This window comes from Lampetra fluviatilis, chromosome 78, assembly GCF_964198595.1.
Source record: "Lampetra fluviatilis chromosome 78, kcLamFluv1.1, whole genome shotgun sequence".
NCBI classification, from domain to species: Eukaryota; Metazoa; Chordata; class Hyperoartia; order Petromyzontiformes; family Petromyzontidae; genus Lampetra; species Lampetra fluviatilis.
The window spans coordinates 2,291,768-2,318,646 of NC_136352.1; the positions used below are offsets into that span (position 1 = coordinate 2,291,768).

A 26,879-nucleotide genomic window follows, 5' to 3' on the forward strand; every position below is an offset into this window, starting at 1 on the left:
TTCAGGCCACGACACAGAGGCATTGGGTCTCTGTGTGTCTATGTTGTGTGTCTCTCTCTGTGTGTCTGTGTTGTCTCTCTCTGCTTGTGTCTGTCTGTGTGTATCCGTGTCTGTGTTTTGTCTCTCTCTGAAATGTAGTTCTACCTGATGACGATTGCTTGTGTTGAAATCGTAACATCGTATTCTATTTAACACGTAGGCTTTCGCGACCAATATTATTCATAATCAACATTTTGGGGTTAGATCGCGTTATTTATAAATGTGTCGTAACCCTCCACCACCCGACACGGCCAATCAGCAAAAAGTGTCATGTTGACAAAAGACAAATAGTTCAATGCTTTAGCCCACCGGTATGTTGAAGCGTGAAACCACAACATTTACAATTTTTGAGTACGACGTTTCGCTGGTAATTGCATCCACCATTCTGGCGAATTGCCCGATGATGCCTTTTGGCGTCCTCTGGTCTAACATTGTTTAAGACTATGCTCGAAAGAAAGCTGTCTCTGGTGTGGACCAGTTTCACAGACAATGCATAATACTGTCAGAGCATGTTTTTAATGCAGACATGATTCCTTGCAAAATGTTTCAGTTTGGTGTTTTAACATCTTAACACCTGTTTTGTTGCCAAAAAAGGGGGAAATCTCTTCTTATATTTTGATACTGGCAAAGGAGGTCCCATGAAGCAGATGAAGACAAATTAAACTTAAGCAGAGAACTAAAGCAAATGCAATCAGGCGAGTGCAGGAGGCAAGGCACCACGTTGTAATGTTCCAACCTGAACATCGATTTCATACTCGCTTCTACTCAATTGATATCCCTACGAGAGAGGAGCGAGGCTCTACCTGGGTAAACAACAACAACAACCACCACGATGTGAACTTCTCACCTCGGATCTCAGTAAGAGCGCGCGCGGTGCAGCAGCTTTCTGGTGTCTCGTGACGTCACGCGGCAGCACGAGGTGACATGACGTCACTTGCGGGGTTGACACACAATCCCCTCCCCCAACGATCGGCAGTAAAACTGAATAAATTATGTTAATGAGACGGACTCACGTCAAGTGATGAGGCGTGGATGTTAAGCCCGTCGCAATGAACTCGCGACGGTATTTATGAATAAATTATGTTAATGAACCACCAGTGACTGGGCGTAGCTGTGCCCAAATAAGGATCTTTACTGGAATGGAAATCGGCAGTGACCAACCAGACGTGACGTCACGCTCAAAAGCGCGGTGGAGGGGGGGTTTGGGGGTGGGGGTGAATATCTTGGTGACGTGACGTCACTAGCGAGGTACACCTCCCCCAGGCGTCTCACACCGATGAGGTATTGCGAAGTTGTGACGTCAGAGATTGCTCCCTCTCTCTTGAAGAGACCCCTTGGGTGCGTGAGCCCAACAGCAACGTGGACACTATTGTGTGTGTCTACACGTAGTATTCTATGGGTCTCTTGGCAAAGCCAAGCAGATAGAAAAATAATAAAAATATCACGACGTTTCGAAGGCAACACAAGCGATCGTTTTCAGGTGTAAAAAATACAGCGAGAGAGCTTCTGTACCGTAAATGTAAGATCGGAGGGCGCCCTGAGGCTGTGGCTTTACCAAAAGACCCATAAAATGTATTCCTGCAGTCACGACAGCTTTAAGTCAAGATTTATATAAACTTAAAACTCTAAACCCGCTCTCTGACGTCACCACTGCATTACCTCATCGGCGGGAGGGGGAGATGTGTCCTGCTAGTGACGTCATGTCACCGGCTGCTGTCGCGTGACGTCACGATACACCAGAAAGCTGCCGCTCCGCGACGCGCGCTCACTGAGATCCGAGGTGAGAAGTTCACATCGTGGTGGTTGTTGTTGTTTACCCAGGTAGAGCCTCGCTCCTTCTCTCTCTCGTCGGGATATCAATTGAGTAGCAGCTAGTATGGAATCCATGTCCAGGTTGGAACATTACAACGCGGGGCCTTGCCATGCGGGGCCTTGCCTCCTGCCCTCGCCTGATTGCATTTGCTTTAATTCTCTGTTTAAGTTCAATTTGTCTTCACTTGGCTCACTACTTTGAAACTTTTTTCTTTTAAATATTAATACAGTTTTTGCTAACTTCACCAGGCATAGCCCACTTGAGCTATCCCGCTCTTTTTCAGAAGGAACCAGCCCACAATACAGTAGCCATAATCACCTTGCCAGAAAATCAGTCAACATTCAAGAGCATCGTAGGATCGGTGTTTCATTTATGTGTAGGGTATTGTTCCTCAGTTGCAAGGCGATTTAAGCGGTACCCATGTTGACCATGTGAAGTTTAGTCGCCATGAATGACAACTTTGTTCAGTGGTACCTCGGTATCCGTCGTTAATTCGTTCCAGAAGTTAGGACTTATACCGAAAATGACGTATTCCAAACGATTTTTTCCCATAAGAAATAAAGGGAAAGGAAATAATCCGTTCCAGAGTATAAGAAATGATATTTTATATGGCATATTATACATTAATGGGATTTATAAAATAATTTAGACACTACTTATTACTAAAATACATACATAAATTAAAATAAATGCATAAAGAAATTAAAATAAATGCATAAATAAATTGAAATAAAAATAAAATTTCACGACACTTTACCTTGCTGAGAGGAGTTGATAGCCTACGAGGATGGTGGTGAGGAAGGGGAGGAGGAGGAGATGTTATTTTTTGGAATTAGAGTCCCCTTCCATTAAAACTTCAGGAAGCTGAAATTCTGGGGTTTTTTCTCTTTTCTGTCTTTTTTCTTGACTTGGACCTGGTTGAGGCTCACCAGGTTTGAGTTTTACTAAAAAACTTGTTTTTGCCTTCTTCTAAGAATGTTCCTGAAATGTGACATTGTCTGGTCATTCCACACAATGCTGTTACGGCTCGTTGACTGAGGAGCGGTGCTTTGTTTCAGTCGTGAACGGGGATACGCGGGTACGCGGTGACTCATCCCGACCCATACAAGTTCTAGCAAGCGCATCGTATCCCAAGCAAGACGTCGTATCCCAAGACATGCTTTTCTCGTCAAAACACGACGTATACCAAATTCGACGTATTCCAAAGCGGTCGCATACCGAGGTATGACTGTCCTCTGAAGTAATCTTCTCCATGGCACACTTGAAACTGTTAACATAAGAGTGTGAACATCAGAGTGTTCCTTATGAAGCATGTTTTGCCACAGCAATAGGACTTGCATCTTAGTGTTGATGTATTTTTGCAATGCTGATGAGCCTGTCTAGAACTGTCAGACATGCAGGTAGATCTGTGGTAATGTAGGTTGGTCATTAGGTAGTGGCAGCAGACTGCCAATGCTATTATGTACCTGGCCCAGCACTTTAAATGTGGGAAGTAGCCAGATGTCGGGATGAGTTGGTTGGTGCCAAAACATATAATTTGGAAGCACGAGTTTTATCTTCTGTTGTTTCGGAATTGGCTTGCATAGGTTGTGTTGGCAGGTATCAATACATGAATAGGCTCGGAATGGTCATTAATTGTAGGCAGCTGAACCATGGTACAGTTGCAGCATAGCCCTGGAGAGTCTCCTTTCCATGTCATTGCATGGCAATAGCTGCAAGAAGTAGACATGGAACCAATAGCAACTAATGAATCAGAAGTGTAAATGAAGTGAGGAATGTGGAAAAGAAAGACTTTTCCTTTTGGCTGCAGGGAAGGCACCTGGTTGTAGCCATTGTCGTGCTGTGTTTGCAAGCTGCCTTGCTTGTTGGTGGACTGGAGTTTGATTAGCTGTGGCAGCAGCCATTTGTGCTGTTGGTTTTCTATGTAGCTCATTTGCTGTTGAGGAGTTGCATTCGCTGTACGTGCAGGCATAGCAGCACTGACAGCATGCCGTGCTACTTCTTGCTGTACTGGAGTTTCATAAGCTGAAGGTGCAGCCATCGCAGCACTGGCATCATGCCGTTCTGCTTTCTTTCCAGGAATTTGTTTAGCTGTAGGTGCAGCCATCGCAGCACTGGCAGCATGCCGTCTTGCGTCTTAGTGTTCAGGAGTGTCATTATCAATAGGTACAGCCATCGCAGCCCTGGCAACATGCTCTTCTTAGTGTTCAGTAGATTTATTAGCTGTAGGTGAAGCACAGGCAGCATGCTGTCTAACATTGTGTTCAGGAGTTTCATTAGCTTTAGGTGCAGCCATTGCAGCACTTATACAAATGGCACGTTTTCCGCGAGGAACATTATAGGTGGAGGGGATAATATTAATAAAAAAGAGTAAATAGTGAGTGTGAGTGAATGCTATATAGAGATTGTTATGTAAATGATAGTTGAATGTGTAATTGTTGTAATAATGTGAATAAATTGCCACATTTGAACGAAGTAATTGTTTGTAGTGCTTGAAGTGGGTATTAATAGTGTGTGTACATATATAATTATTTTAACGCGAGTGTGTGGATTTGCATGCTTTTTATTCCTTACCAGGCGATGTAGGCTTGATGTATTTAGTCGTAGCTATTGTATAGCATCTATGTTGTGTAGAAGGAGGTAGGTAGTGTTGGTACATAGCTCTAAATATTTTAGAATAGTAAAAAAAAATACTAGCGGGAAGTACCCGGCGTTGCCCGGGTCTTAAAAATATTTCAAAACTATTCTTAAAAATCTAATAGCAGTGCGAAGTAACTGTGGTGGTACCTGCTATGATTACAGCAGTGCATACTATGGTGGTACCTGCTTTCACTGCAGCAGTGCATACTCTGGTGGTACCTGCTATGATTACAGCAGTGCATACTGACTGTGGTGGTACCTGCTATGATTACAGCAGTGCATACCGACTGGTGGTATCTGCTATCACTACAGTAGTATATGAAGACTCTATATCAGTATTTATCGACTGTATAGCACAAAGTACTCACCTCCATCCCTTCTCTCGCGTTGCGAGGGGTTTCTTTGTCAAAATTACTTTGATCGATAACCATATTTTTTGTGTAGTCTTTTCCTGGACTACGTCCACATACCCAAGAATGAGGTGTACTGCTACCTTCATATTTGTTCTGTGAATTAACGTCTGTGAGTTTTGCTGGTGTCGCGAGCACCGATTCCTTCTCCCTTACGAGGGTGTGAGGACATTTTACCTCATCTATTAGAGATGGTTTCTCGCCCGTTTCCTTTCCGAATTTTTCCTCATTCCACAATCTCTGTCTGTCTGCGAGAAGGTATGAGTCCTGTCTTGCTATTTCTGTGATTTTTACATCGTTTTCACTTTTGTCACATTTTATCCAGTAGTTATATAGTTCCTCCCGATGTGTCTCAATGTCATCGATACAGCTCCCTACCCATGTGTCTCTCTGCCTTGTCTGTTCTGTAGCAGACCGGCCTGTACGTTTTAATACGAGTTCCCAGTATTCCGCAATTCATTCAAAAATTCCTCCTAATCCTAGCATCTCATGTGTGGCATAAGCTACTCTGGAATTCCACTTCAGAGCGCATATAAAAACAATTTGTATCACAGAATGTAGTCAGTTTGACTCGAGCTACTCTTGTATTTCGCCTCCGAGTGCGTATATAACTTTCTTGTCACAGAATGCAGTCACACCATTGGAACCTCATTTGTCAGTAAAAAATATGATAATTGTTTTTTTCCCTTTTATCTGGCAACAAAACTGACACCTTTTTACAAGGAGTCATGTTTGCATAGACCACACTACCTGCAGTCATAATGCAAAAAAAAACATAACTCTGAAAATGTATGCACTGTTCTTGAAGTTGATTGGTCCACACACCATGTGAGACTAGGCTCTAAGGAAAGCTGTCTCGGGTGTGGACCAATCAACTTCAAGGACAGTGCATACATTTTCAGAGTTATGTTTTTTGTTTGCATTATGACTGCAGGTATTGTGGTCTATGCAAGCATGACTCCTTGTAAAAAAAGGTGTCAGTTTTGTTGCCAGATAAAAGGGTAAAAAACCAATGATCAGAATGCAGTCAGTTCGACTCGAGAAATTATCTTAATCCAACTGTCTTTGTTCTAACCCTGCTACTCTGGAATTTCGCCTCAGAGTGCGTTTTTTTGTTGTTTTACACCCGTTTTTAATCACAAGGCAATGTTAGATCACAATACTCTGGTTAACACAACATTGATTTGTTCCTTCATTAATGCATAAACTGTCTGCGAGAGATCCCGGGCGAGGTCCCCATTATGTTGTATATGTCGGGTTTTAAAAAATTTATAAAAATAACATGCTAATTTATGTAATTATGTGCATAAATTATTGCCATATTTGATGTATGATGATTGTATTAATGTATGCACATGTATGCGATTATCCTAATGTTGGCAGTTATGATGATTAGCCTTAGCTTCGTTGCCCAGGGTCGTATCATCAATCGGGATAATGCAATTATTCTTGCTTAAACATTTTCTGATTATATCTTAGTGTGTTTATGTCAGGTCTCCAAATTCAAATCTCAACGCTGGATACAGTTCTTATAAATAAGATTATTATGCATGAACTCAGGAAGGAAGCAATCAGACACTTCTTTGTTAAGCAATTTTAATTCTAAACAAAAACATGACACTCTAATATGCAAACTCTCATGCTTGGAATTATCCACGGTACCATCGGGGAAATGTATTTCATTGAGCAGTACATTTAACCATCAATGATTGCGTTGTTTCACTTTGGCCACCGAACATATAATTAATTCCACCGCGTGACACGAGCGTAGAAGATGATAGGGAGAGTCCTTAAAACAGGCATGCAACGATATTCATACGAAAGGTAATAAGCAAATTATTATATCCCGAAGGCAAAAGTATACGTCAATAGATTCATCGGCAAGATTATATCATTAACGAAATATCTTGGAGCAATGGTGTGCGACGGTGTGCGGGAGATTCTTATCTTTGGCTAAGTTTTAATTAATTCGTGGACAAGATTCTATGATAAAAAAAAACAGGTTTAACACGATATTCTCTCTGAGCGTGTAGATTCGTAATGAAGGTTTCAAAAGTTTAGTTTGCATCGATTAATCTATTGGTAATTTATGCGATTAAAAATAAAATAAAATAAACGACTAATGTCACTTATAAACGACGTGTTTTTATCACTCGATGAGCCGCGATGCCTTCACGGCCAGCTCATGGTTCATACACTTTTATAATTAGTCTTATTATGATTGGTTAGGGTTGGTACCATTGTGTGGGTGTATTGGATTGTCTCCTTGGTACATTTTTGTGTGAGTCCGGGGATGTATATATATGCGTGTGTGATTTTGATTCCCTGGGTCAATTATTTGTATTAAGCAGACGCCGGGCGCGTCGTGGGTTTGTGAGTGTGGGGGAGGGCATACGAACGGCGACTTGCTCTCTCTCTCGCTCGGGCGTGTCTGACGTTAGCTGACGGTTCTCTCCGCCGCTGGATGAGCTGTGGGCACGATGCTGTCCTTGAAGAGGCTCGGTCGCTCGTCCGCTGGCAAGCTGTCACCTGTGCTCAGTGGCACTAGGCGGCGCGGCTGTGCGTGCTCTCCGGCTCCGGGTGCTCTGGCGATAAACGATGCTCTCGTTCGTTGATGGCAGGCACCAATGTCTGATGGAGCTGGTTCTCTGTGAAGCGGGCTTGGTCGATGTTTGGCGCTTTCTGCTATTTCACAAGAGTGATAGCTGGAATTCTCGTCAGCTTCACTCGCACTGCAGCGTCTCGGTGGAGCGATACTTCTTCTGTTGGTGCTGAACTCGCACTGAATAGCATGTCGCTACTCAGCGAGCCTCGCCATTCTTGATGAGTTGCGGAGTCTTCTTCTGCTGGCGAGCTTCTTCTGGATTCTTCTTCTGTGTCGGTGGTGTGTGTGGTCGAGCCCACGGCGCTGTTGCGGGCACTCACTCTCAAAATTTGTGAATTGTATTCGCACACCTCTTAAACAACTGTGAAAGCTTAGTACAATACCACTTGTCGCAATCCTTGACTTTGCGAGCGACTCAACACATCAGGGTAAATGTAGAATAAAATTTGCATCGATACTCTCTCAGTTCATGCCGAACTCAGCTCTTAACCACACATCGTCACTTCTCTCGGCGAGACATGACACCCATGGTTGGGGTCGGTGCCTGCTTCCTCGCAACGGCACCGCAAGACTGAGCAAGACTGACTATTTGTGAATCGTGTTCGTACTTAGAATTGTATAATCCCTCCCCTCTTTCTCTGCTCACAAAGGGCCCAACTTTACTTTGATGTCGCTTGCTGTGGGGAGGGGGAGTGGTATGTGTGTCCATGTGTGTGTGTGTTAAGTCACGTAGAAGGAAAGTAATAAAATAATAAAAATAAAACATAATAAAACAATTCTCACGACGTTTCGGCCACAACGCAAGTATCTGTCCTCAGGTGAAAACCAGGTCTGTTGAGGCGACAGCGTCTGAATGAAACAGCACACGTGCTTGGAGCATCTATATAAGCTGGGTTGGAAGGGGGCAAGAAAGGGGGAGCCTTGACAAAAGAATATGCATATCAAGAGGAATTTAGCATATTTATGGGAAATGCAGGTATGTGATTAGTACTACTTATGCCCGTGCATTATGCAGGATTAGCAGCATCAAAGGGAGGGGATATGGGACATGCAGGTATGTGATATGGGAAATGCAGGTATGTGAATAGTACTTCTTATGCCCGTGCATTATACAGGATTAGCAGCATCAAAGGGAGTGGATAGGGGTAGCATTAATGAAGGGAAGGAGTGTTAATAGTATGTAGCTGCAGTAACTAAAACCACCACGTAAACAACTAAAGTATAAACTAAATATTATCATCAGTATACTAAATATACTCTACAATAAGCTGAGTTACTAACAGTAAGTAATACATTACAATTCTACGTCGTAAAGAAATATATAATATGCTTCCATCTAAACTTTATTCTCTTACATCACACGAGTCTACACCGTACTATATACTGCCATAGACAAATCCAACATTAAATTATATACTGTATTGCTATAAACCACCCTATAACCTTATACATTGTAATATTACACTGTATTATTCTACCCACCCAAATGTATATCACACTGCTGTATATTCACTATACAATTACGATACTATATATTACTTTGTACATTGTGTTAAGCATATAAATGTTATACTATTTGTTATTATACACTGTACCATTGACCGTCGTGTGAAAGATACTAAGAGGAAGCAACGAAATATGTACAGTGTATAACAAATAGTATAACATTTATATGCTTAATACAATGTACAAAGTAATATATAGTATCGTAATTGTATAGTGAATATACAGCAGTGTGATATACATTAGGGTGGGTATAATAATACATAGTGTAATATTACAATGTATAAGGTGGTTTATAGCAATACAGTATATAATTTAATGTTGGGTTTGTCTATGGCAGTATATAGTACGGTGTAGACTCATGTGATGTAAGAGAATACAGTTTAGATGTAAGCATATTATATATATTTTTTTTACGACGTAGAATTGTAATGTATTACTTACTGTTAGTAACTCAGCTTATTGTAGAGTATATTTAGTATACTGATGATAATATGTAGTTTATACTTTAGTTGTTTACGTGGTGGTTTTAGTTACTGCAGCTACATACTATTAACACTCCTTCCCTTCATTAATGCTACCCCTAACCCCTCCCTTTGATGCTGCTAATCCTGCATAATGCACGGGCATAAGTAGTACTATTCACATACCGGCATTTCCCATATCACATACCTGCATTTCCCATATCCCCTCCCTTTGATGCTGCTAATCCTACATAATGCACGGGCATAAGTAGTACTAATCACATACCTGCATTTCCCATAAATATGCTAAATTCCTCTTGATATGCATATTATTTTGTCAAGGCTCCCCCTTTCTTCTCCCCTTCCAACCCAGCTTATATACATGCTTCAAGCACGTGTGCTGTTTCATTCAGACGCTGTCGCCTCGACAGACCTGGTTTTCACCTGAGGACGGATACTTGCGTTGTGTCCGAAACGTCGTGAGAATTGTTTTATGTTTTATTTTTATTATTTTATTACTTCCCTTCTACGTGACTTTACCGAAAGAACCAAGAAGATGAATCCCTGCAGTCACGAAAGCTTTAAATCAAAATTTAAATGTGTGTGTGTTGTTCCTATGAATTTACAATAAATATGTAACTAATAAGCTTGTGCCGGAGGCCCCGGGGGGACAGGCGTCTATGACATCTCCTGGCCAAACCCTAATTGGTGGAGTCAGGAGATTGATTCTTCACCCTCAGGGCTCCTCCAGAAACATCGAAAAGCCACTACGGATGGCCACGTGAAATGTTCGAACGCTCACTGCGGAGGAGAGGCTGCCACTCGTTTGTCGGGAGCTGGAACGGGTACCGCCTGGATCTCTGTGGTATTCAGGAGATCCGGTGGACTGGGTCTGGCTCCTGCCACCATGAGGGGTGGACAGTCCTCTACTCGGGGCAGGAGACTGCCAAACAACAGGGAGTGGCTCTTCTTTGAACAAAATAATGAAGGGGGCATGTGAGCATGGCGGTGAGGTGTGGGAAGCTGTAAGCCCCAGGCTACTTTGGGCTCGCCTTCCCATCAACCGAAGGCGAGGAATGGTGGTCCTGGTTACTTATGCCACCACCGAAGACGAACATCCATGGAGGGATGCAGGCAAAGCCGATGAGTCGGTTTCCTTCTATGACCTCCTGTCACAGGTGCTGGCTAAAGTGGCCACTCGGGACAGAGTCATCTTGTTGGGTGACTTCAATGCCCGAGTTGGTCATGATGCTGGCACCTGGTCTGGAGTGATTGGAAGACATGGGCCAGATCAGCTCAATAACAACGGTAGGAGGCTGCGAGATTTTTGTGCAGCCCATGGGCTTGTAATTACCAACACGCTCTTCCGGCATCGGCGCTTCCACACAACATCATGGATGCATGCCGGGTCAAAGCAAGAACATCTACTGGACTACATAGTGATGGACCAGCGGATGCGAGCCCATGTCCTTGACACCAGGACCTACCGTGGAGCTGATCTGCCCTCTGACCATCGACTAGTCATCTGTAAGATGCGCCTGCCATTCTTCCACTCTGGTGGTGGGTGTATACCCAGGACCCCATTCCAACCTAAAGTGGCCTGGTCTCAGCTGATGAAAGTTGCAAGCGAGAATTTCATCATCGCTTGCAGCTGGGGTTGGCAAGGCAGCTGCTCGAAAAGGGGTGGGGGGGGTTCGTTTGTTTGTGCTCCCAGTGAGTGGTTATATGAAGACGAAAGAATTATTCTTAATATTGATAATGGGAAAAGGCCCATATATCCAACACATAGTCCCGTGCAGAGCCTCCGGCCTCATCTAGATTGTCCAACTGGCCGAGGTGACACTTTCACAGGCTGGGGCTGGGCTGCTAACCCTGACCCCCCCGAGACACGATCTCCCAGGCCGCTCTGCAGTAATATCTATGGCCTATAGTGGTAGCAACTAGCGACTGTATAGTGGTAATAACTGCACGCATCGGGGTGCGGGGGACATCACACAGTGAAGAATTTACCTGAGCGTTTAGTGTATTTTTATAGCATTTTTAACGCGAAAGAAAATGTCCCCCTCACTCCCACCAAAGGCGCGTGAGTTGATATGGTCGTGCGTGCGTGATAAACAAAAGGTCTACTGCCTATAGTGCTAGCATCTAGCGACTATATATTAGTAACTGCACACATCGGGGTGGGGGGGACATGACACAGTGAAGAATTTACGTCAGCGTTTAGTGTATTTTTATAGCATGTTTAACGCGAACGAAAATGTCCCCCTCACTCCCACCGAAGGCATGCGACTTGGCATGGGCCGTTCCCCCCACCAAAGACGCATGAGTTTGTATGGTCGTGCATGCATCATAAATAAATAAAGTGGAAGCGCACAAAAATCGCACGAAATCGCTAATTAAACTTAATTTTAAGTTGATGGATGTGAAAAAGGAATAGCGCTTGCTGACTGTGGGCTTACGGCGTGGTACCTAGCTTTTTTTTACTTAAACCCCACCATTGGAGAGCCAAGCGTGCGACCACACACAAACCCACACACAAACCAGAAACCCCGCCACAATTTTTTACTTTTTTATATATATAGATATATTGCAGTGTGTTAGAGGTGAGCCGTGCACGTGCAGAGAGGATAGTAAGGAGCCGGAAGTGGATGAATTTGGCAGTAAAAACGCAGGGCTGATAATAGGGAAATATGAGAACAAATATAGCAGTGCGGTGGAGACACTTGTGTTATGGTGAGTGTAATTGTAGTATATGAAATGTCATAATGTGTTTGCATGTGTGGCAAACCGGAAGTAGCGAATGCCCCGGGCTTTAACACATGGCAAGAGAAAGAAAGAGAGGTGGGGAGGTGAGGAGCGGGGGGTTGCAGGTGGTACAGGTGTTGAAGGTGAGCAGGTAAGCTAAAAATTGTGCAAAAAACGAAAAACACACTCACTCATGAGTACGCATGGAAAGTTTGGGGGGTGTTGGCGCAATTTGGTTCACTAAAAAATCTACACAAGCGCAAAGTCTGCTTTATCTTTATAGATTAATACTTTTTTTGTCTTGGAATATTTTTAGTATACGGTTTCTGTTGATTTCAATTGTTTAGTTTATTTGGAATACAGTACAGTACTTTAATTGTGATGTTGTAAATTTTAGTGAACATTTACCTACCGCTTAAGTATTGAATATCGCAATTTGAGCTTTTGCATGGTAATTTCCAAGAACGTGTAGTGTACTAATTCACAGACAATAGTAGGAGGTTCTCTCTCTTTTATTCCAGCCTTCACAGCCATAGGGGATAACTACATACCGGGTCGGGACTGCCAACATGCTTCCAGACCCACAGCTTGAAGAGGGCGAAGATTACGACGACGGCAGCACGTCGAGTTCCACTCCAGATTGCAGCAGCCCTGACCTGTGAGTCGGAGCTCACCTTTTATCCTCCCCGGTGTGGCCAGGCTCCTCCCTCGGCCCCGCACCCTTCTGGATCCCCCAGAAGGCTCCGTGCCTTGCCCATAGGTCCAACTGGTAGAACGGGCTGCTACCCCAATCCCATTGTCTACAGTGACTCATTCAATGTCACTACATCACTTCCCCTTGAAAAAAAACAGCTGCCCCAGCTGACCTCCATACGTTGCGTAGCGGGATGACGAACACAACAATATCCACGCAACATTCGCAATGCATGGCAACAATCCAGCCCCCAAAATAACAGCAACCCAGCGACGGAGGAGCGGTCATCTGAACCGAACTCTCTTGGAATGAATGGGTCCTTGTCACCGGTCCCTCGTATAGGCCTGGCATGGGTCCCCCAGGGACCCCGGGGGTGACTCGCAGCTGGCCCAATGGGCGCGCTCCCCCCCGAGACGAAGATGGAGAGAAAGAAGCGGGTGGCGGTTGTACCGTCCACCCCGGTCCGCCTGTGGGCGGCACCACCGGCGGTTGGAGGAACAGAGTCTCCCAGAGGCGCAACCTCCGTAAACGTACGTCCGTCCCTGTCGGACACATCACATACCTGGCCATCAGATGGTGGAGATGAATTCCCCTCATCAGGTAGAAAATATGGTTTCAATCGTGATGGGTGCACATTCCAACGCCTGCGACCAACCTGGATCCGTACACACTGTGGCCTCCTCACCTAAATTACCTCCACCGGGCCCTGCCATGGCCGATGTAATTTAGGAAAGGTGCCCACAGGCACCTTGGGGTAATGCAGCCATGCCCTCTCCCCAGGTTTACATGATTTCCCCAATTCTTTAAGCCCAGCCAGTTTTTCATTTGCAGCCTGCCGTTTGGTCGAATTTTCACGGGACTCCTCCTGTGCTTCCGTCAACCGCTTTAAGGTGAGGCTTATCAGTCCCGACACAGCGCCTCTCTTCTTGCTTGGCTCAGTATTTAACTGGGCTTCCATGGGGGGGTCGCATTCTCTCACGTTCATGAAAAAAACGGGGAGAATCCGGTTGAGGCATGAGGGGCCAATCCCCTCAAGAACTCCCCGAACGTGTAGGTCCCAATTGGACTGCCTCGTTGACTTGTTGGCACAACATGAATGTAAGTGTCCCATGTAAATGCGCTAACATCCTGTCAGTCTGGGAATGGTAGGGCAAAGTTCGAATTTTCTTCATACCCAACAAATCACATACCTCTTGCAACAATTTTGAAGAAAAATTTTGGCCCTGGTCTGTAAGGAGATGTTCCGGGGCCTCCTTATCCAATACATAACCATGCAGGAACGCGTCCGTAATGGACTGATCCAGTATGGGCCATGCCACCGGCCACCGTGACAGGCACTCTACTCCTACCAGCAAGAATGTATTTCCCCTCGGAGTGGTAGGAAATGGCCCAAGGATGTCGAGAGCAACAAGCTCATTTACACGGGACACCCCAGTGGAATGCAGCGGTGGTCGGGTCAGTCTCAGTGGGGGCTTCCGGCAGGCACATTCTACACATCTCTTAAGCATGTTGTGAACGTCCTCCGCCATCCCAGGTCAAAAGAAGTCGCGCTTCAATGTAGACAACGTTTTCTGCATCCCTAGGTGCATCAATCGCACATGGTCAGCTCTCGTTAATCTACCCCGCAGAGCAGTTGGCACCACGATACAGTACCGCTGTACCTCCATATCCTAGCGCATAAGAGTGTGCTCCTAATCTCAGCTCGTTACCTGTATAAAAGACACCTGGGAGCCAGAAATCTTTCTGATTGAGAGAGGGTCAAATACTTATTTCCCTCATTAAAATGCGTTTTTCTGGATTTTGTTGTTATTCTGTCTCTCATTGTTCAAATAAATCTACCACTAAAGTTATAGACTGATCATTTCTTTGTCAGTGGACAAACGTACAAAATCAGCAGGGGATCAAATACTTTTTTCCCTCACTGTACGTGACTTTACCGAAAGAACCAAAGAATATGGATCCTTGCAGTCACGAAAAAATCTAATCTAGAAACTAGATCTCTGCATTCTTTATTTAATTAAGGCCTATAGTACCATAAAGAGGCTTGGGGCTTTGGGTTATTTGTTTTCAAATCTATGCCTCTGCTCACATTATTTTGAGGATTTGTATGATTTTGGGCAGGACGGTCTAAAGCTGCGTGGCCAGGAGTCGGAGCCATTTCCTGTTCTACTTGGCTTGTGACAGAAATTAACTTGGGCCTCCTGCATTACATTACATAGCATATTCAATAACTATGTAGTTTGAGAAGCTCCCAATCGTCATATAAAAACCATTGCATTCGTTACAGTTACAATGATACGCTAATCGATGCCTGGTTATAGTTAAACGATTGTTCCCTGCTGGTCAGCCATGTGAGATCTGCTGATTATTTGGTAATGGCGACTCAATTCCATCATGAAATGGGGCCTTGCAAATGTTCCACAAAAATATATCACCTGCTTGGGAATTTCATGTCATACAACACTGCACCTGCTCAACTCTCCATGAATGATCAGGCAGTTCTACAAGAGGTGGAGGAGCTCCCATACCTGGTTAATGTGTTCACGACCAGCTCTGATTTGGCAGCCAAAGTCTCACTTAAAATTAATCAAGCAGCATTCTTTCATTAGACTGTAACACTGTGTGGAAGCTGCCTGGACTTTTGCTCCATACAAAGCTGTGTGTACATCGCCAAGGTCTAGTCCATATGAGACCAATTTAAGGCCACATACATGGCCTTAAATTGCACCTATCATGGCATTAGCACTGTGATAAGGTTACTTACAATTCGTCATGATTGCTGTTTTTTTTGTTTATGTAATATGTTATTGATCAGTTTAACACGTAGGCTTTCGCGACCAATGTTATTCATAATCAACGTTTTTGGGTTTAGATCGCGTTATTTATAAATGTGTCGTAACCCTCCACCACCCGACACAGCCAATCAGTAAAAATGTGTCACGTTGACAAAAGACAAATAGTTCACTGCTTTAGCCCACCGGTGTGTTGAAGCCACAACATTTACAATTTGAGTACGACGTTTCGCTGGTAATTGCATCCAGCAACATCGGGCAATTCGCCAGAATGGTGAGGCTCTGCTGTGTCTCCCGTTCTTATATAGAGCAGCAGCAGGGTGACGTCATCATTATGTATGTGTATTAAAGAGTTTATTTTTGTGGGGAGCTGTGGTGCGGTTATTTCACTGCATTATGACCTCAACAATTAAAGTTTGATTATCGCCAACAGCAAACACGATTTATAAGTGAAAGCTGAACTTATTGTGGGCCTCTGCTATGTTGATTGATCTTAAATTAATTACATGGTGAAGTGAGGAAGCATTAATACTGAGCAGATGAATGTGGCCAGGCATGGTTCTGGACACACAACCACCTTTTTACCATGCCAGTGTGTGACAGTGTCAAGTTTGTATTTTCAGTAAAGTTTATTTACTCTATTGAACATGGAGGTTAAATCAAAACAATAGTTTATTTTAGTTTTCCTCTGGAACTTTTTTGTAACAATGGAAACAGTCAGGAAACTAGCACAACACATATGCAGCTGAAGTTACATATGTTCATCCCAGGATTCAAGCAAATCTGAGTCTGGCCTCACACCTCTAAGTTGCGATTGAACATTAATTTATGCATTTCTGCAGAATACAAATAGTATTATTTTCAACACCCTTCGCGATGTTCGCTGAATATTTCAAAAAAATTATTTTTGTAGTTAGACAGCCTAAATTGTGTCCTTGGAGTTTTGGGTAAACATTCATTTTGAAGATACTTGGGCTTCCGGGCATGTGTCTTACCACTTTCCCTCAAATTGTGTGCCTTAACACCCCGTGTGGTGAATTGGGGAATCTTTTTCACTATTTCATGAATATATGAATAAGTGTAGACGTGTAATTCATGTGTGACTGTGTATATCTTAATTCCTCTTGCCTTGATACTGACGTAGATGGTGTGGATATGTTTTTCTGTCTGCAGCTGACGCTTCCTCTGATGCTTCCTCTGCAGAATTGGTCTGATGGAGCAAAGGCGCTTGGCGCAGCTCGGTATGAAAAGGAAACATTGCGACCAGTATGCATCCAGCACGGATCGTACTGAAAATTTGACACAGCATCAGAGAACTCACACAAGAGAGAAACCAATCAAGTGCACTGTGTGTGAGAAGACATTTGCACGGCCATCAGTTTTTCAGAGCCACCAGAGAATACACACAGGAGAGAAACCCTTCAAGTGCACTGTGTGTGAGAAGGCATTTGCATGGTCATCAAATCTTAAAAAACACCAGAGAACACACACAGAGAAACCTTTCATGTGCACTGTGTGTGAGAAGGCATTTGCACAGTCATCAGATCTTCAACAACACCAAAGAACACACACAGGAGATAAACCTTTCCAGTGCAGTTTGTGTGAGAAGGCATTTTCAATTTCGTTTTATCTTAAAATACACCAGAGAACACACACAGGAGAGAAACCCTTCAGGTGCACTCTGTGCGGTAAGGCATTTGCACAGTCACCACACCTTCAGATCCACCAGAGAACACACACAGGAGAGAAACCCTTCAAGTGCACTCTGTGCGGGAAGGCGTTTGCACAGTCACCACACCTTCAGAGCCACCAGAGAACCCACACAGGAGAGAAATCCTTCAAGTGCACTGTGTGTGAGAAGGCATTTGCATGGTCATCAGGTCTTCATCGACACCAGAGAACACATCAGAAGATCCCCAAGGAGTGGAGTCTGACATCGACTTGTGAAAGTCGAAGTGCTGCAATGAGCCCATCCCTCCTAATAAAAGAACCAGAAGTAAATTCCAGCTTGGACACAATTAAATGTATCAGGGTGAAATTTGAAGAGGCGAAGGTGAAATGTGAAGAGGCAACAGTGAAGAGCGAAGAAGTTAAAGTAAAATGTGAAGATGAACATTCAACTCCAAAATCGGACCTTGACATCTATGGAGGCAACGTGAAGCAGGAGGATAATTCTGACTGTGAGGCAGAGCGTGGCAACTCCCAGGAGTTTGTGGAAGTGGAGGTTTGGGTGGACTTCTTAGACAATACAAAGTCAAATGGAGAACCTGTAGATGTGTAAGATTGAGACAATGAAGCCTCAATAGATTCACCTTTGTCACAGGCCTTTGATGAAAGAATGTGAAGTTGAACACTCAATTCCTAGGTTCAACCTGCAGAGTAAGAGCGGTCAGTATTTGTCGACCTGTGGGTTGAGTAGATCTCTAACCAGGTGCCATTGCCAATAAGCTCCCAAGCATTCGCTATGTTAATAATATTACCATTTATATGGTGCTTGCTTAATTGCCTGAGCAACTCAGTTTTGTATCATATCTCATCACAAACACTCAAACATGTTTTTTTCCAAAAAATTCTATTAAGAGTGATTTTGCCTATTTTTTTCATAATTTTGATAGGGATGTCGCACTGGGGCAAGGAAAGGGTGAGTCACACCCCCTGCCTCCCCCCTTGCCACACAAACCAGCTGGAGGATAATTGTTCACAAACCTGCTTGGGAAGTTGTAAAAACCCGGCAAACACAAGGGGGGGGGGGCTAATGAGATTCTGCGGGTAATCTCCAGTTGACTTAAAGAGAAGGCCGCCATAAAGGAAACAACCCACAATAAAACAAACATAAGATGGAAATAGCAGCGGTCACGAACCTCCCTTGGACAGCGAAAATCCACCCAAGGGCAATTAATCATTATGCACTGACTTGGGTTTTTAAAATACAAAAGTAAGGTTCGAATCTTAGCTATATCTTCAACCTCAGGATATAAAAATATGACTTGAGAATAAGAAGCACAGATCCCTGGCGATACAGACAGGGAACAAAGGTTAATAAACCCACGGAATATCCTTGGTAACAACTATGGTATACCATATCTTGGTTAAGCATGAACCAAATAATAATTATGAAAGTATAAGACCTAGGGTCGTTAAGAAGAGATACAATGCGAAATGTGTCAATCACACACAACCAAGATGATATGTATTCGACGGGATCAGAGCTTCACCAACCGCCTTTGTCTTCCAGTAGCTAACAGCACATGGTAGCAGTTAATTATGTATGCAGGGGGGTGGCTCCTAATATATCAAATACCATGCAAGAATTCCAAAACGCGACGTGAGTGCTGTGAATGCTGCTCCAAATGTACTTTTAGTCGCTTGCACAGTCAAAACTGCAGAAAGTGGTACGGTATCAAACTATAAGAGGTGTAAAATATATGTTTTACTTCCAACCCGTGATGAGCAGATGGAAAACATGGCGACAGCGAGCAAACCCATGCACAATAGGTCACGATTTCAAAGGCCACAGCGCCCCTTTTTGAGAGAGACTGCAAGTCTGATGCGAAAAAAATGTAACACTTCCAACCCGTGATGGAAGCGTGGGGAACGCTGCCCAAAACGTGAACAGAAACATGGTGGTAATAAAGACATCCAGACAACAAACAGCTCAAGCGACTTCAAAAAGAAAACAGCTGCCCATTTGTGAGAAGAAAGAGCCCGAGGTGGAAAATGTATATATAAGCAAGAACAACTGCGACTGTGGAGAAATCCAAACCATCAAACGCATCACCGATGAATGCTCCATCCATGCATTACTATTCCCGGTGGCGAGGTCGCTCTGTACAGCCAACACTTACGATCATAGAGGGACAATCGTTTCGAGAGCGCTCCGATCAAAGTCAACCCTTCGAGGGAAAACTGGTGCAACCACTATTCGTGAGAGTGTCCCTTTAAATCGCTACCCACAGGCGAAGTTTAGTTGAGGGTTGGATCAGAGACTGACATAGAATGATATAACTTGATCTATAGCATGTCCTATGTGCAGCACGAGTCATACAGACAATTGGAAGAGGACTCTCTTGAAGAGGCGGGGCGGGGGGGAGAAGACAGGCGCTGTCTCTCCAAGTCGCCCCACAGTCTACAAGGATCAGCAGTGTCTGGTGCCAAGGGGGGGGGGGGGACGCGCAGCAACCAGCGGACAAGCTGCGAGCGGTGTCTGGCGACAGGATGATCGCGCACATCAATGCAGATGGAGCCGGACCCATCATCCCTGCCAGCACGGGCACCGCCGACAGCGTGACCAGCGTGCTGACTCGGCAACCACCCCAGCGATGGAGAGAGACTGACGAAGCAGCCGAGACCACCGTGTGTTCGACACACACAGACCCAGCGCTCCTCCTGGGGACCTGAGGCGTTTTCGGTACAAGGAACGCTGCACCTCGGAAGCTGCTAACTCAACAGTTAGCACGAATACAACACATAGCCACACACATAACATGTATATTAGAACTAATAAGATTGTTCCAAAAAGTTATCTTCGTGTTTTTCGAAAAGGGTTGCCATCCCAAGGTGGTGCGTTAACTATTAGTTGATCGTGAAAAGCATTGTTCTGTCCCTTGAGTTACATTTTAGTCCTTTGTTTTCGTTAATTGCATAATCTTACTAATGAATTAATCGTCAACTTTTGCCATTGGGCACATGTTTCTTTAGCACGTTTCGTATGAATATTGTCATTTTTAAAGGACTTTAAAAGGGTAATACACCCTAGGCAACAAAGCCGACCATAATTTTCATAATTGCATAAATGTACATATTTCCATAAATTAGCGCACTTTAATAAAATGCATTTTTTTCAAGACTATACAACAAGCACCCCCAAGTGGCAGCTGCCCCTGTGTGGCATAAGGTGGCCCTGCACCAGCCTGCATGTGGGCATGAGTCTGTCAGTAGGGGGCAATGATTGATGTGTAATCTCACTTGTGTAATTTGTGGGTAATGTTTCGAATTTGCCAAATTTTTACCACAACGACAGCATGCAATCGCTTACGCGTTTTAATGACGCAATAGTATGATTTACAATCGATAAACTGTTTAGCAGACGGTGCATATTTGTAATTAATGTTCCTGGACTAACCAGGGATGCCTGTCGGATTTGAGCCTTGAACCTCCGAAACAAAAAGAGTGCACTACCACTTGGCTTCCCTCAATCTGAGTGCTGCAGGTGTAAGCCTCATCCGACAGAGATCAACTTCTTGTAAATATGATATAACATGATGAAGTACATTTCAGTGCAGTAATTACATTGTCAATATGCCTATCGATAATTTAGATTTATAATTTAATTATTACTTGTCTGATTTTGTGCGTACATTTAACATTTTGTCTATAAGGTCAAACATGGAATACGTGATTGTAGGAGAAGGTGTGTGTTTTGGAAGTAACCTATACAGATAACTCACGTGAGAGCTGTTGTTCTTGTGATATGGGTCAACTGGTATTTTTCGTGATTGAGGAAGCATCTGCCTCTGGAAAAAGTCATTGTCTTTGAAATAAGGAAAATTCGCACCATTCATCAGCATACAACTTAAGTTACGTTTCGGAGATACATTCTTCACAACACGAATTATACTGGTAGGAACGAAGTGAACCAGCCAACAATAGATTATATCGTCCGTCCGTCCGATGTCCGATTACGTGTAGCAACATCGCCCCCTACTGCAAACACTTGGCAGGACCCTACAAAAACCTTTAGACTCAGTGAGGCTTTCCTGGCTAACCAAGTGTAACATTCCCTTATAATTCCCTCAGATAGTTTTTTTATTCCCTGAGATAGTTTTTTATTAAAACATTTTAATTAAAAATTAACTCATTCCCTGAGATAGTTTTTAATTAAAACATTTAGATTAAAAATTAACTCACAGCGGCCTAAAGCCTAGAACTAGGCCTCAAACTCTCCCTTCGTATCGTACCCCCGCGTGTGTGAAAGGGAGTTAATGTTTAACAATGTTACATTCCTTGATGTTTTTAAATAGAAACATTTACATTTAAAGCTTTTACATTAATAATTAAAACATTTAAATTAAAAATTAACTCACAGCGGCCTAAAGCCTACAGCTAGGCCTAAAGCCTAGAACTCGGCCTCAAACTCTCCCTTTGTATCGTCCGATTAGGTGTAGCAACATCGCCCCCTACTGCAAACACTTGGCAGGACACTACAAAAACCTTTACACTCAGTGAGGCTTTCCTGGCTAAACAAGTGTAATAATACATGATGTTTATATTCTTTGGTTATTCGTTCCTACTAGCCCACCCCGCAGGGACCTGTTAATTTAGTATTACGTGTTTTTTAGATTTTGTCGAACTAGGACTAGGAATGCTCCTTGCTGATTAACATCTGGATGTTCATAACCATTGGTTGAAGCAAGCCTGACTGCTGTTCAGACATTTTACACCAATACCGGTCCACAGGTGGCTTGTGCTGAATCAATGATGCACTCCCAGAAGACTGCTATTTATAGTTTGTGTAAAACATTTATTTGTTTCGTGGAGAGACCGATAAATGAAAGAAACGTCGTGTCAGCTGATCTGTTTCATAGCAAGGAAGTAATTTTAAGAGCACATTTGAAATGCATAATGGATTTTTGTTACCGATTTGTGTTCTAGCCTAGGTTTTATTGAATTTGAATATCTAGACTTAAAGCTTTCATGACTGCAGGAATTCATACTCTTTGGGTCTTTCGCTAAAGTCACGAAATATATATATTTCTCTTGCCTCAGCAGTTTGCCTGCTGTATTTTTTCACCTGAAAACGATTGCTCATGTTGCGATCGAAACGTCAGGATTCTTTATTATTTTTCTATCTACGTGACTTTACCAAAAGACCCAAATAGTATTTTAATATCTGTTTTAAATGACTGTCCATCTATCCCACTGCTTACCACATGTTTACTTAAATATGTAAAAGCCTCCTGCTGAAGACGTCACCAAAGTCACGAGTGGGTGATGTCAGCACCTCCCTATCTGGTTTCTGACCTCACCAAGAGCAGAACTCCCCAAGAGCAGAACTCCCCTCATCCACGGGATGTGATGACTGTGCACTGAGTCTTGGAATTAATTTGCATGGTCATCAAATCTTGACCGACAACAGACAACACGCACAGGAGAGGAGCCCATCAGGTGCACTTTGTGTGGTAAAACGTTTGTACGGTCATCAAATCTTCACAACTGCCAGAGAACACATTAAGAAACCCTGTCAAGTACACTTTGAAGGCCTTTGAAGTGTTTTTGAAACCAAAGCATGCGTAAGGACATCCATAAGGAGCATAGTCTGCATTCGAGGTGTGAAAATCCCAGTGCCACAAGCCCATCGCTTGTAATGCTATAGCCATAAGGCATTTCTAGCTTTGATAAATGGCCAGGGGAAAAGGTGACATGAAGACTCCAGGGTTTGACCTCCAGGTCGTCGATAAAGGCAGCTGATAGCAGGAGGAGATGTTGGACTGTGAGGGAACCCGAGACAAATCCCAGCCGATTGTCAATGTGTAGGTTTGGGGGGAATTTTTAAATGTAGAGTAAGAGCAGTGCTGGTTTGTTTATAGTCCATTGTTTCTCCTCCGGCCACTATGGGCCGGAATTCCACACAATTCTCTCATCGTCCTTTTCCCCAATCCCTCACCCTCTCTCTGCCCCAACTCCTCCCCTCTCTATTTAAGGCCTCGACACAGTGGCACTGTCTTTCTGTTTGTCATTCTTTGGAGGAGCGTGGTGAGCCAGGTTGGGTGTTGGCTGTTGTGTTGGCCGGCTCTGTGTTGTGTTGCATTGTGTTTCTAAGTTTACTATGTTTGTTTTTTCTCATTCATTCTTACCTGATGATGGTTGCTTGTGTTGCAATGGAAACGTCGTATTCTATTATGATTTGATTTTCTACGTGACTTTACCGAAAGAACCAGAATAATTTCTACAGTCACGAAAGCTTCGAATCTAGTTTGGTTTATTTATTTTGAATGCCATCGGAGGAATTTTAACATCCACTGTGAAGCAGATGGTGCATATTTTTTCAGGTTACTGTAGCCGCAGTAATAACCAGAGCTGCCAGCCGCATTTGAATTTTGAACCCTTCAAAGGGAGAGAACTGACAATTACCTGAAAAAACACTTCCCGAATAGATCCTCTGTCATCCTCATGTATTGTACTTTGTTCAACAACACTGGTTCCATGGACCTAATCATAATACATTTCTTCTCAACCTGTCCCAAATAAACTAAAGATTGCCACTCACTAAGAATCTCAATAAACCTTCACTTGCTCTTGATAATCCAGGAAAGCAGTGGAGTCCATGTCCAGGTTGTAACATTCACATATTACAAGGCGTCCAGCCATGCAGGACTGGCCTGCAACACTGCTGTTATTGTATTTGATTCTCGTGTAGTTTATCTTGGTCTGATTAGGCCCCACATTTGATGTGAAGTAATCTATGCAGGCGAAATACTCTGCACTATAATAAAAAACACTACACTACGTATAATATACTCTTAGGTTTTTTCGGTAAAGTCACGTAGGTATTTTTTTGGTTTTGGAAGCCAACACCGGCCGTAATTCTTGCGGAGGTGCTTAACAGGTACTTTCCCCTTCTAGCCCCGCCCACCTCCCCCCCCTCCAAGTCCCTGACTGCCACATTTAGATAAGCCCCTCCCCCCTCCCCTTAATCAGTTATAAGATCTTGTCTCTTGGATTTCCCTTCACTTGATACAGTAATTTTGGCTGTGACGGTCCCACCTGAAGACGGAGACTTGTGTTGCCTCCGAAACGTCGTGATTTAATTTAGTTATTTTCATTTATTATTATATTTTACCTACGTGACTTTACCGAAAAAACCTAAGAGTATGAATCATTGCAGTCACGAAAGCTTCAAATCTAGTATGTGTAATATGTGTTCGTACAGCCAGCAGCTATGATGTACAGTCGGCTTGCAGAGAAACCTGACATCATCATCATCATGATGTTAAATTAATAAAGTAATGTCAGGCTAAGACCAATTATATTGCCCTCCAATGGACTAAAAACAAACAAGTGCAACAGTCACGCGCGACATTTAACATGTTTTAAATTATGAACATTTTAAAGTATATAAAACATAATAAATATTAGATTGCTTTAAAAAAATCAAGTGTGTATAAAAACACCTTGGGAGTGTATGGAAAGGCACGGCCACACCTGACGGACACTGTAATAGCAATGTCCAACAGTTAACATTTATACTCTTATCAATGCACATGTAACCATTAAAACACGATCCTAAATGTATATTTTTAAAAGGCACCAGAAAACTTTGCATTCCAACTATTTTAACGTCCGTGCTCAATTACGTCACATGTATAGCAAGCTCATCTCTGATTGGATGATGCCTACCCCCGGATGCATTCATGTAATCAGTCAAGCCTGTGAATAAGCTGAATGCTATGCAACCTCATTCTCACTCATGATTACAAATCTGTCTCGACTCCATTTCACATGTGCTGGCCCCTCTAGTTTTTTATATTCCCTCCACGGGATCAACTGGCCAATGGACACACGCCACAAGTATAACCAAAGCCACCTGCTCAGCTTTATAGAAAATGTCACCTAGTCAATTTTGTAATTGTGTTATTCTGATAAACATAGAAGTATAGTGGTGAATACTGAGGCACACACTTGACTTGGAGGCAACACGTTTATTACACGGCCCCAACAGGGCTTACTACATAAACGTACACACTAACTAGACCCTAACAGGGTAATAACTACTTTAACAGGGTAACTACATAACCGGGTCAGTCGGCAACATGCTGGAAGACCCACGTGGCCGAGCAAAGACCGAAGATCGAAGAGACGTAACGCCAAGGGTTGATTCCAAAGAACAGCCAAGAACACACTCGGGACTGCCCCTTTATGCTCCTGAGCGTGACCTTGCTTTGCCTTCGGCCACGCCCCCTTCGAGACCATTCCCGAAGGATCTTGACCGAGCATCACGTGTCCCTCAAACCCCCCTTGGGCCCCCCTCACTCCCCTGTCCTGGTCACGTGCCCTCTCAGGTTCACCCAGACTACCATGTCCCCACTTGCCCCCTCTCAGGGCATCACCAGGACTGCCCCCTAGGGCCTGCTTGCAAAGCCATACTTTGGTGCCCAAGAGAGGTTCCAGGCGCATCGTATCACTCTTATGACAGTGGGTGGTGCCAACACCATAATGACACCACCAACGTCACTACATCACCCCCCCCTTTCTAAAACAGCTGTCCCCGGCTGATAAAATACCCCTGTTAACAACATCAAAATAATGCCTCCCAAAATATTTTGTGCAACAATTACAAAAAACCTAACAAAGCAAGCGGCAATTAACAACCCTGAACGAGCAATAAATACAATATCTACAATATATACCGTCACGAAGAATGGGCAAGAGAGAGAGAATTTAATTTTTTAGAAATGTACAAGGGCCGGTCCAACCTCCAGACAAGCATACACCTACTCCAGGATCAGCCAATGACCCATCCGACTCGCGTGTGTGACCACCAACAACCGGTGTCAGGGTAATAATACGTAGAAGGGTTATTTAAAGCAGACAGTGTTTGAAAGGGTCCTTGTCCAGGCGAGATGGGCTTGGGCTCCCTAGAGGCCCCGGGGACAACTTGAAGATTGCCTAATGGGCGCGACCCCTCCAGAGGAGAAGAACCGACATGCGCCAGAGGGGTGGGCGATGGCAGCTCCACACTCCCAAGTCCACCCCGGGTCGATGCGACCTGTGACGTCGAGGGTGTCAGGTACTGGAAAACTAGGCAGACAACCCAAAAAGCCCTGAGACATGACCTCAGCGGACACGTGCCCCCAGCTCGTTGGACACATCAGCCACCTGGCCCTTGGGTAGCTGGAGATGAAGGGATCCCACCCGGTGGAAAAAAACTTTTCAATTGCGACTGAAGCAAACCCAACGCAGGTAGACAAAATCCGCATACACCCATCGACACAACCTGGACAACAGGGTTCCATGCCACCATGCAACCATCCCATCCATCAGGTGGTGATAGGGCGAAGTCTGAATCTTCAGGTGCCCATCAAATCACACACCTCTTAAGAATAATTTGGACGTCGTCCGACATCCCGTTTAATGAGATGATACTGAAAAAACGTCCTACCCCGTACCTTGAAACC

The 26,879-nt window shown here is 43.9% G+C and overlaps 1 protein-coding gene and 1 pseudogene across 2 annotated transcripts in view; one reads left to right on the forward strand and one right to left on the reverse strand.

Moving 5' to 3' along the window:
• The first annotated feature begins 1,747 nt into the window (after nucleotides 1–1,747).
• The window catches only part of LOC144953585 (uncharacterized), a 39,038-nt pseudogene continuing 13,906 nt past the window's right edge, over nucleotides 1,748–26,879 (forward strand). Inside the window, exons 1-3 of the transcript XR_013640842.1 lie at nucleotides 1,748–1,819; nucleotides 16,879–17,982; nucleotides 19,920–20,009. The product of XR_013640842.1 is annotated as an uncharacterized LOC144953585 (transcript). The remainder of the gene's footprint in view (nucleotides 1,820–16,878; nucleotides 17,983–19,919; nucleotides 20,010–26,879) is intronic.
• LOC144953561 (uncharacterized) overlaps nucleotides 13,187–26,879 on the reverse strand; it is a 50,719-nt gene continuing 37,026 nt past the window's right edge. The window contains exon 2 of the transcript XR_013640830.1: nucleotides 13,187–13,455. The gene's annotated coding sequence lies outside the window, so the exon portion shown is untranslated. The remainder of the gene's footprint in view (nucleotides 13,456–26,879) is intronic.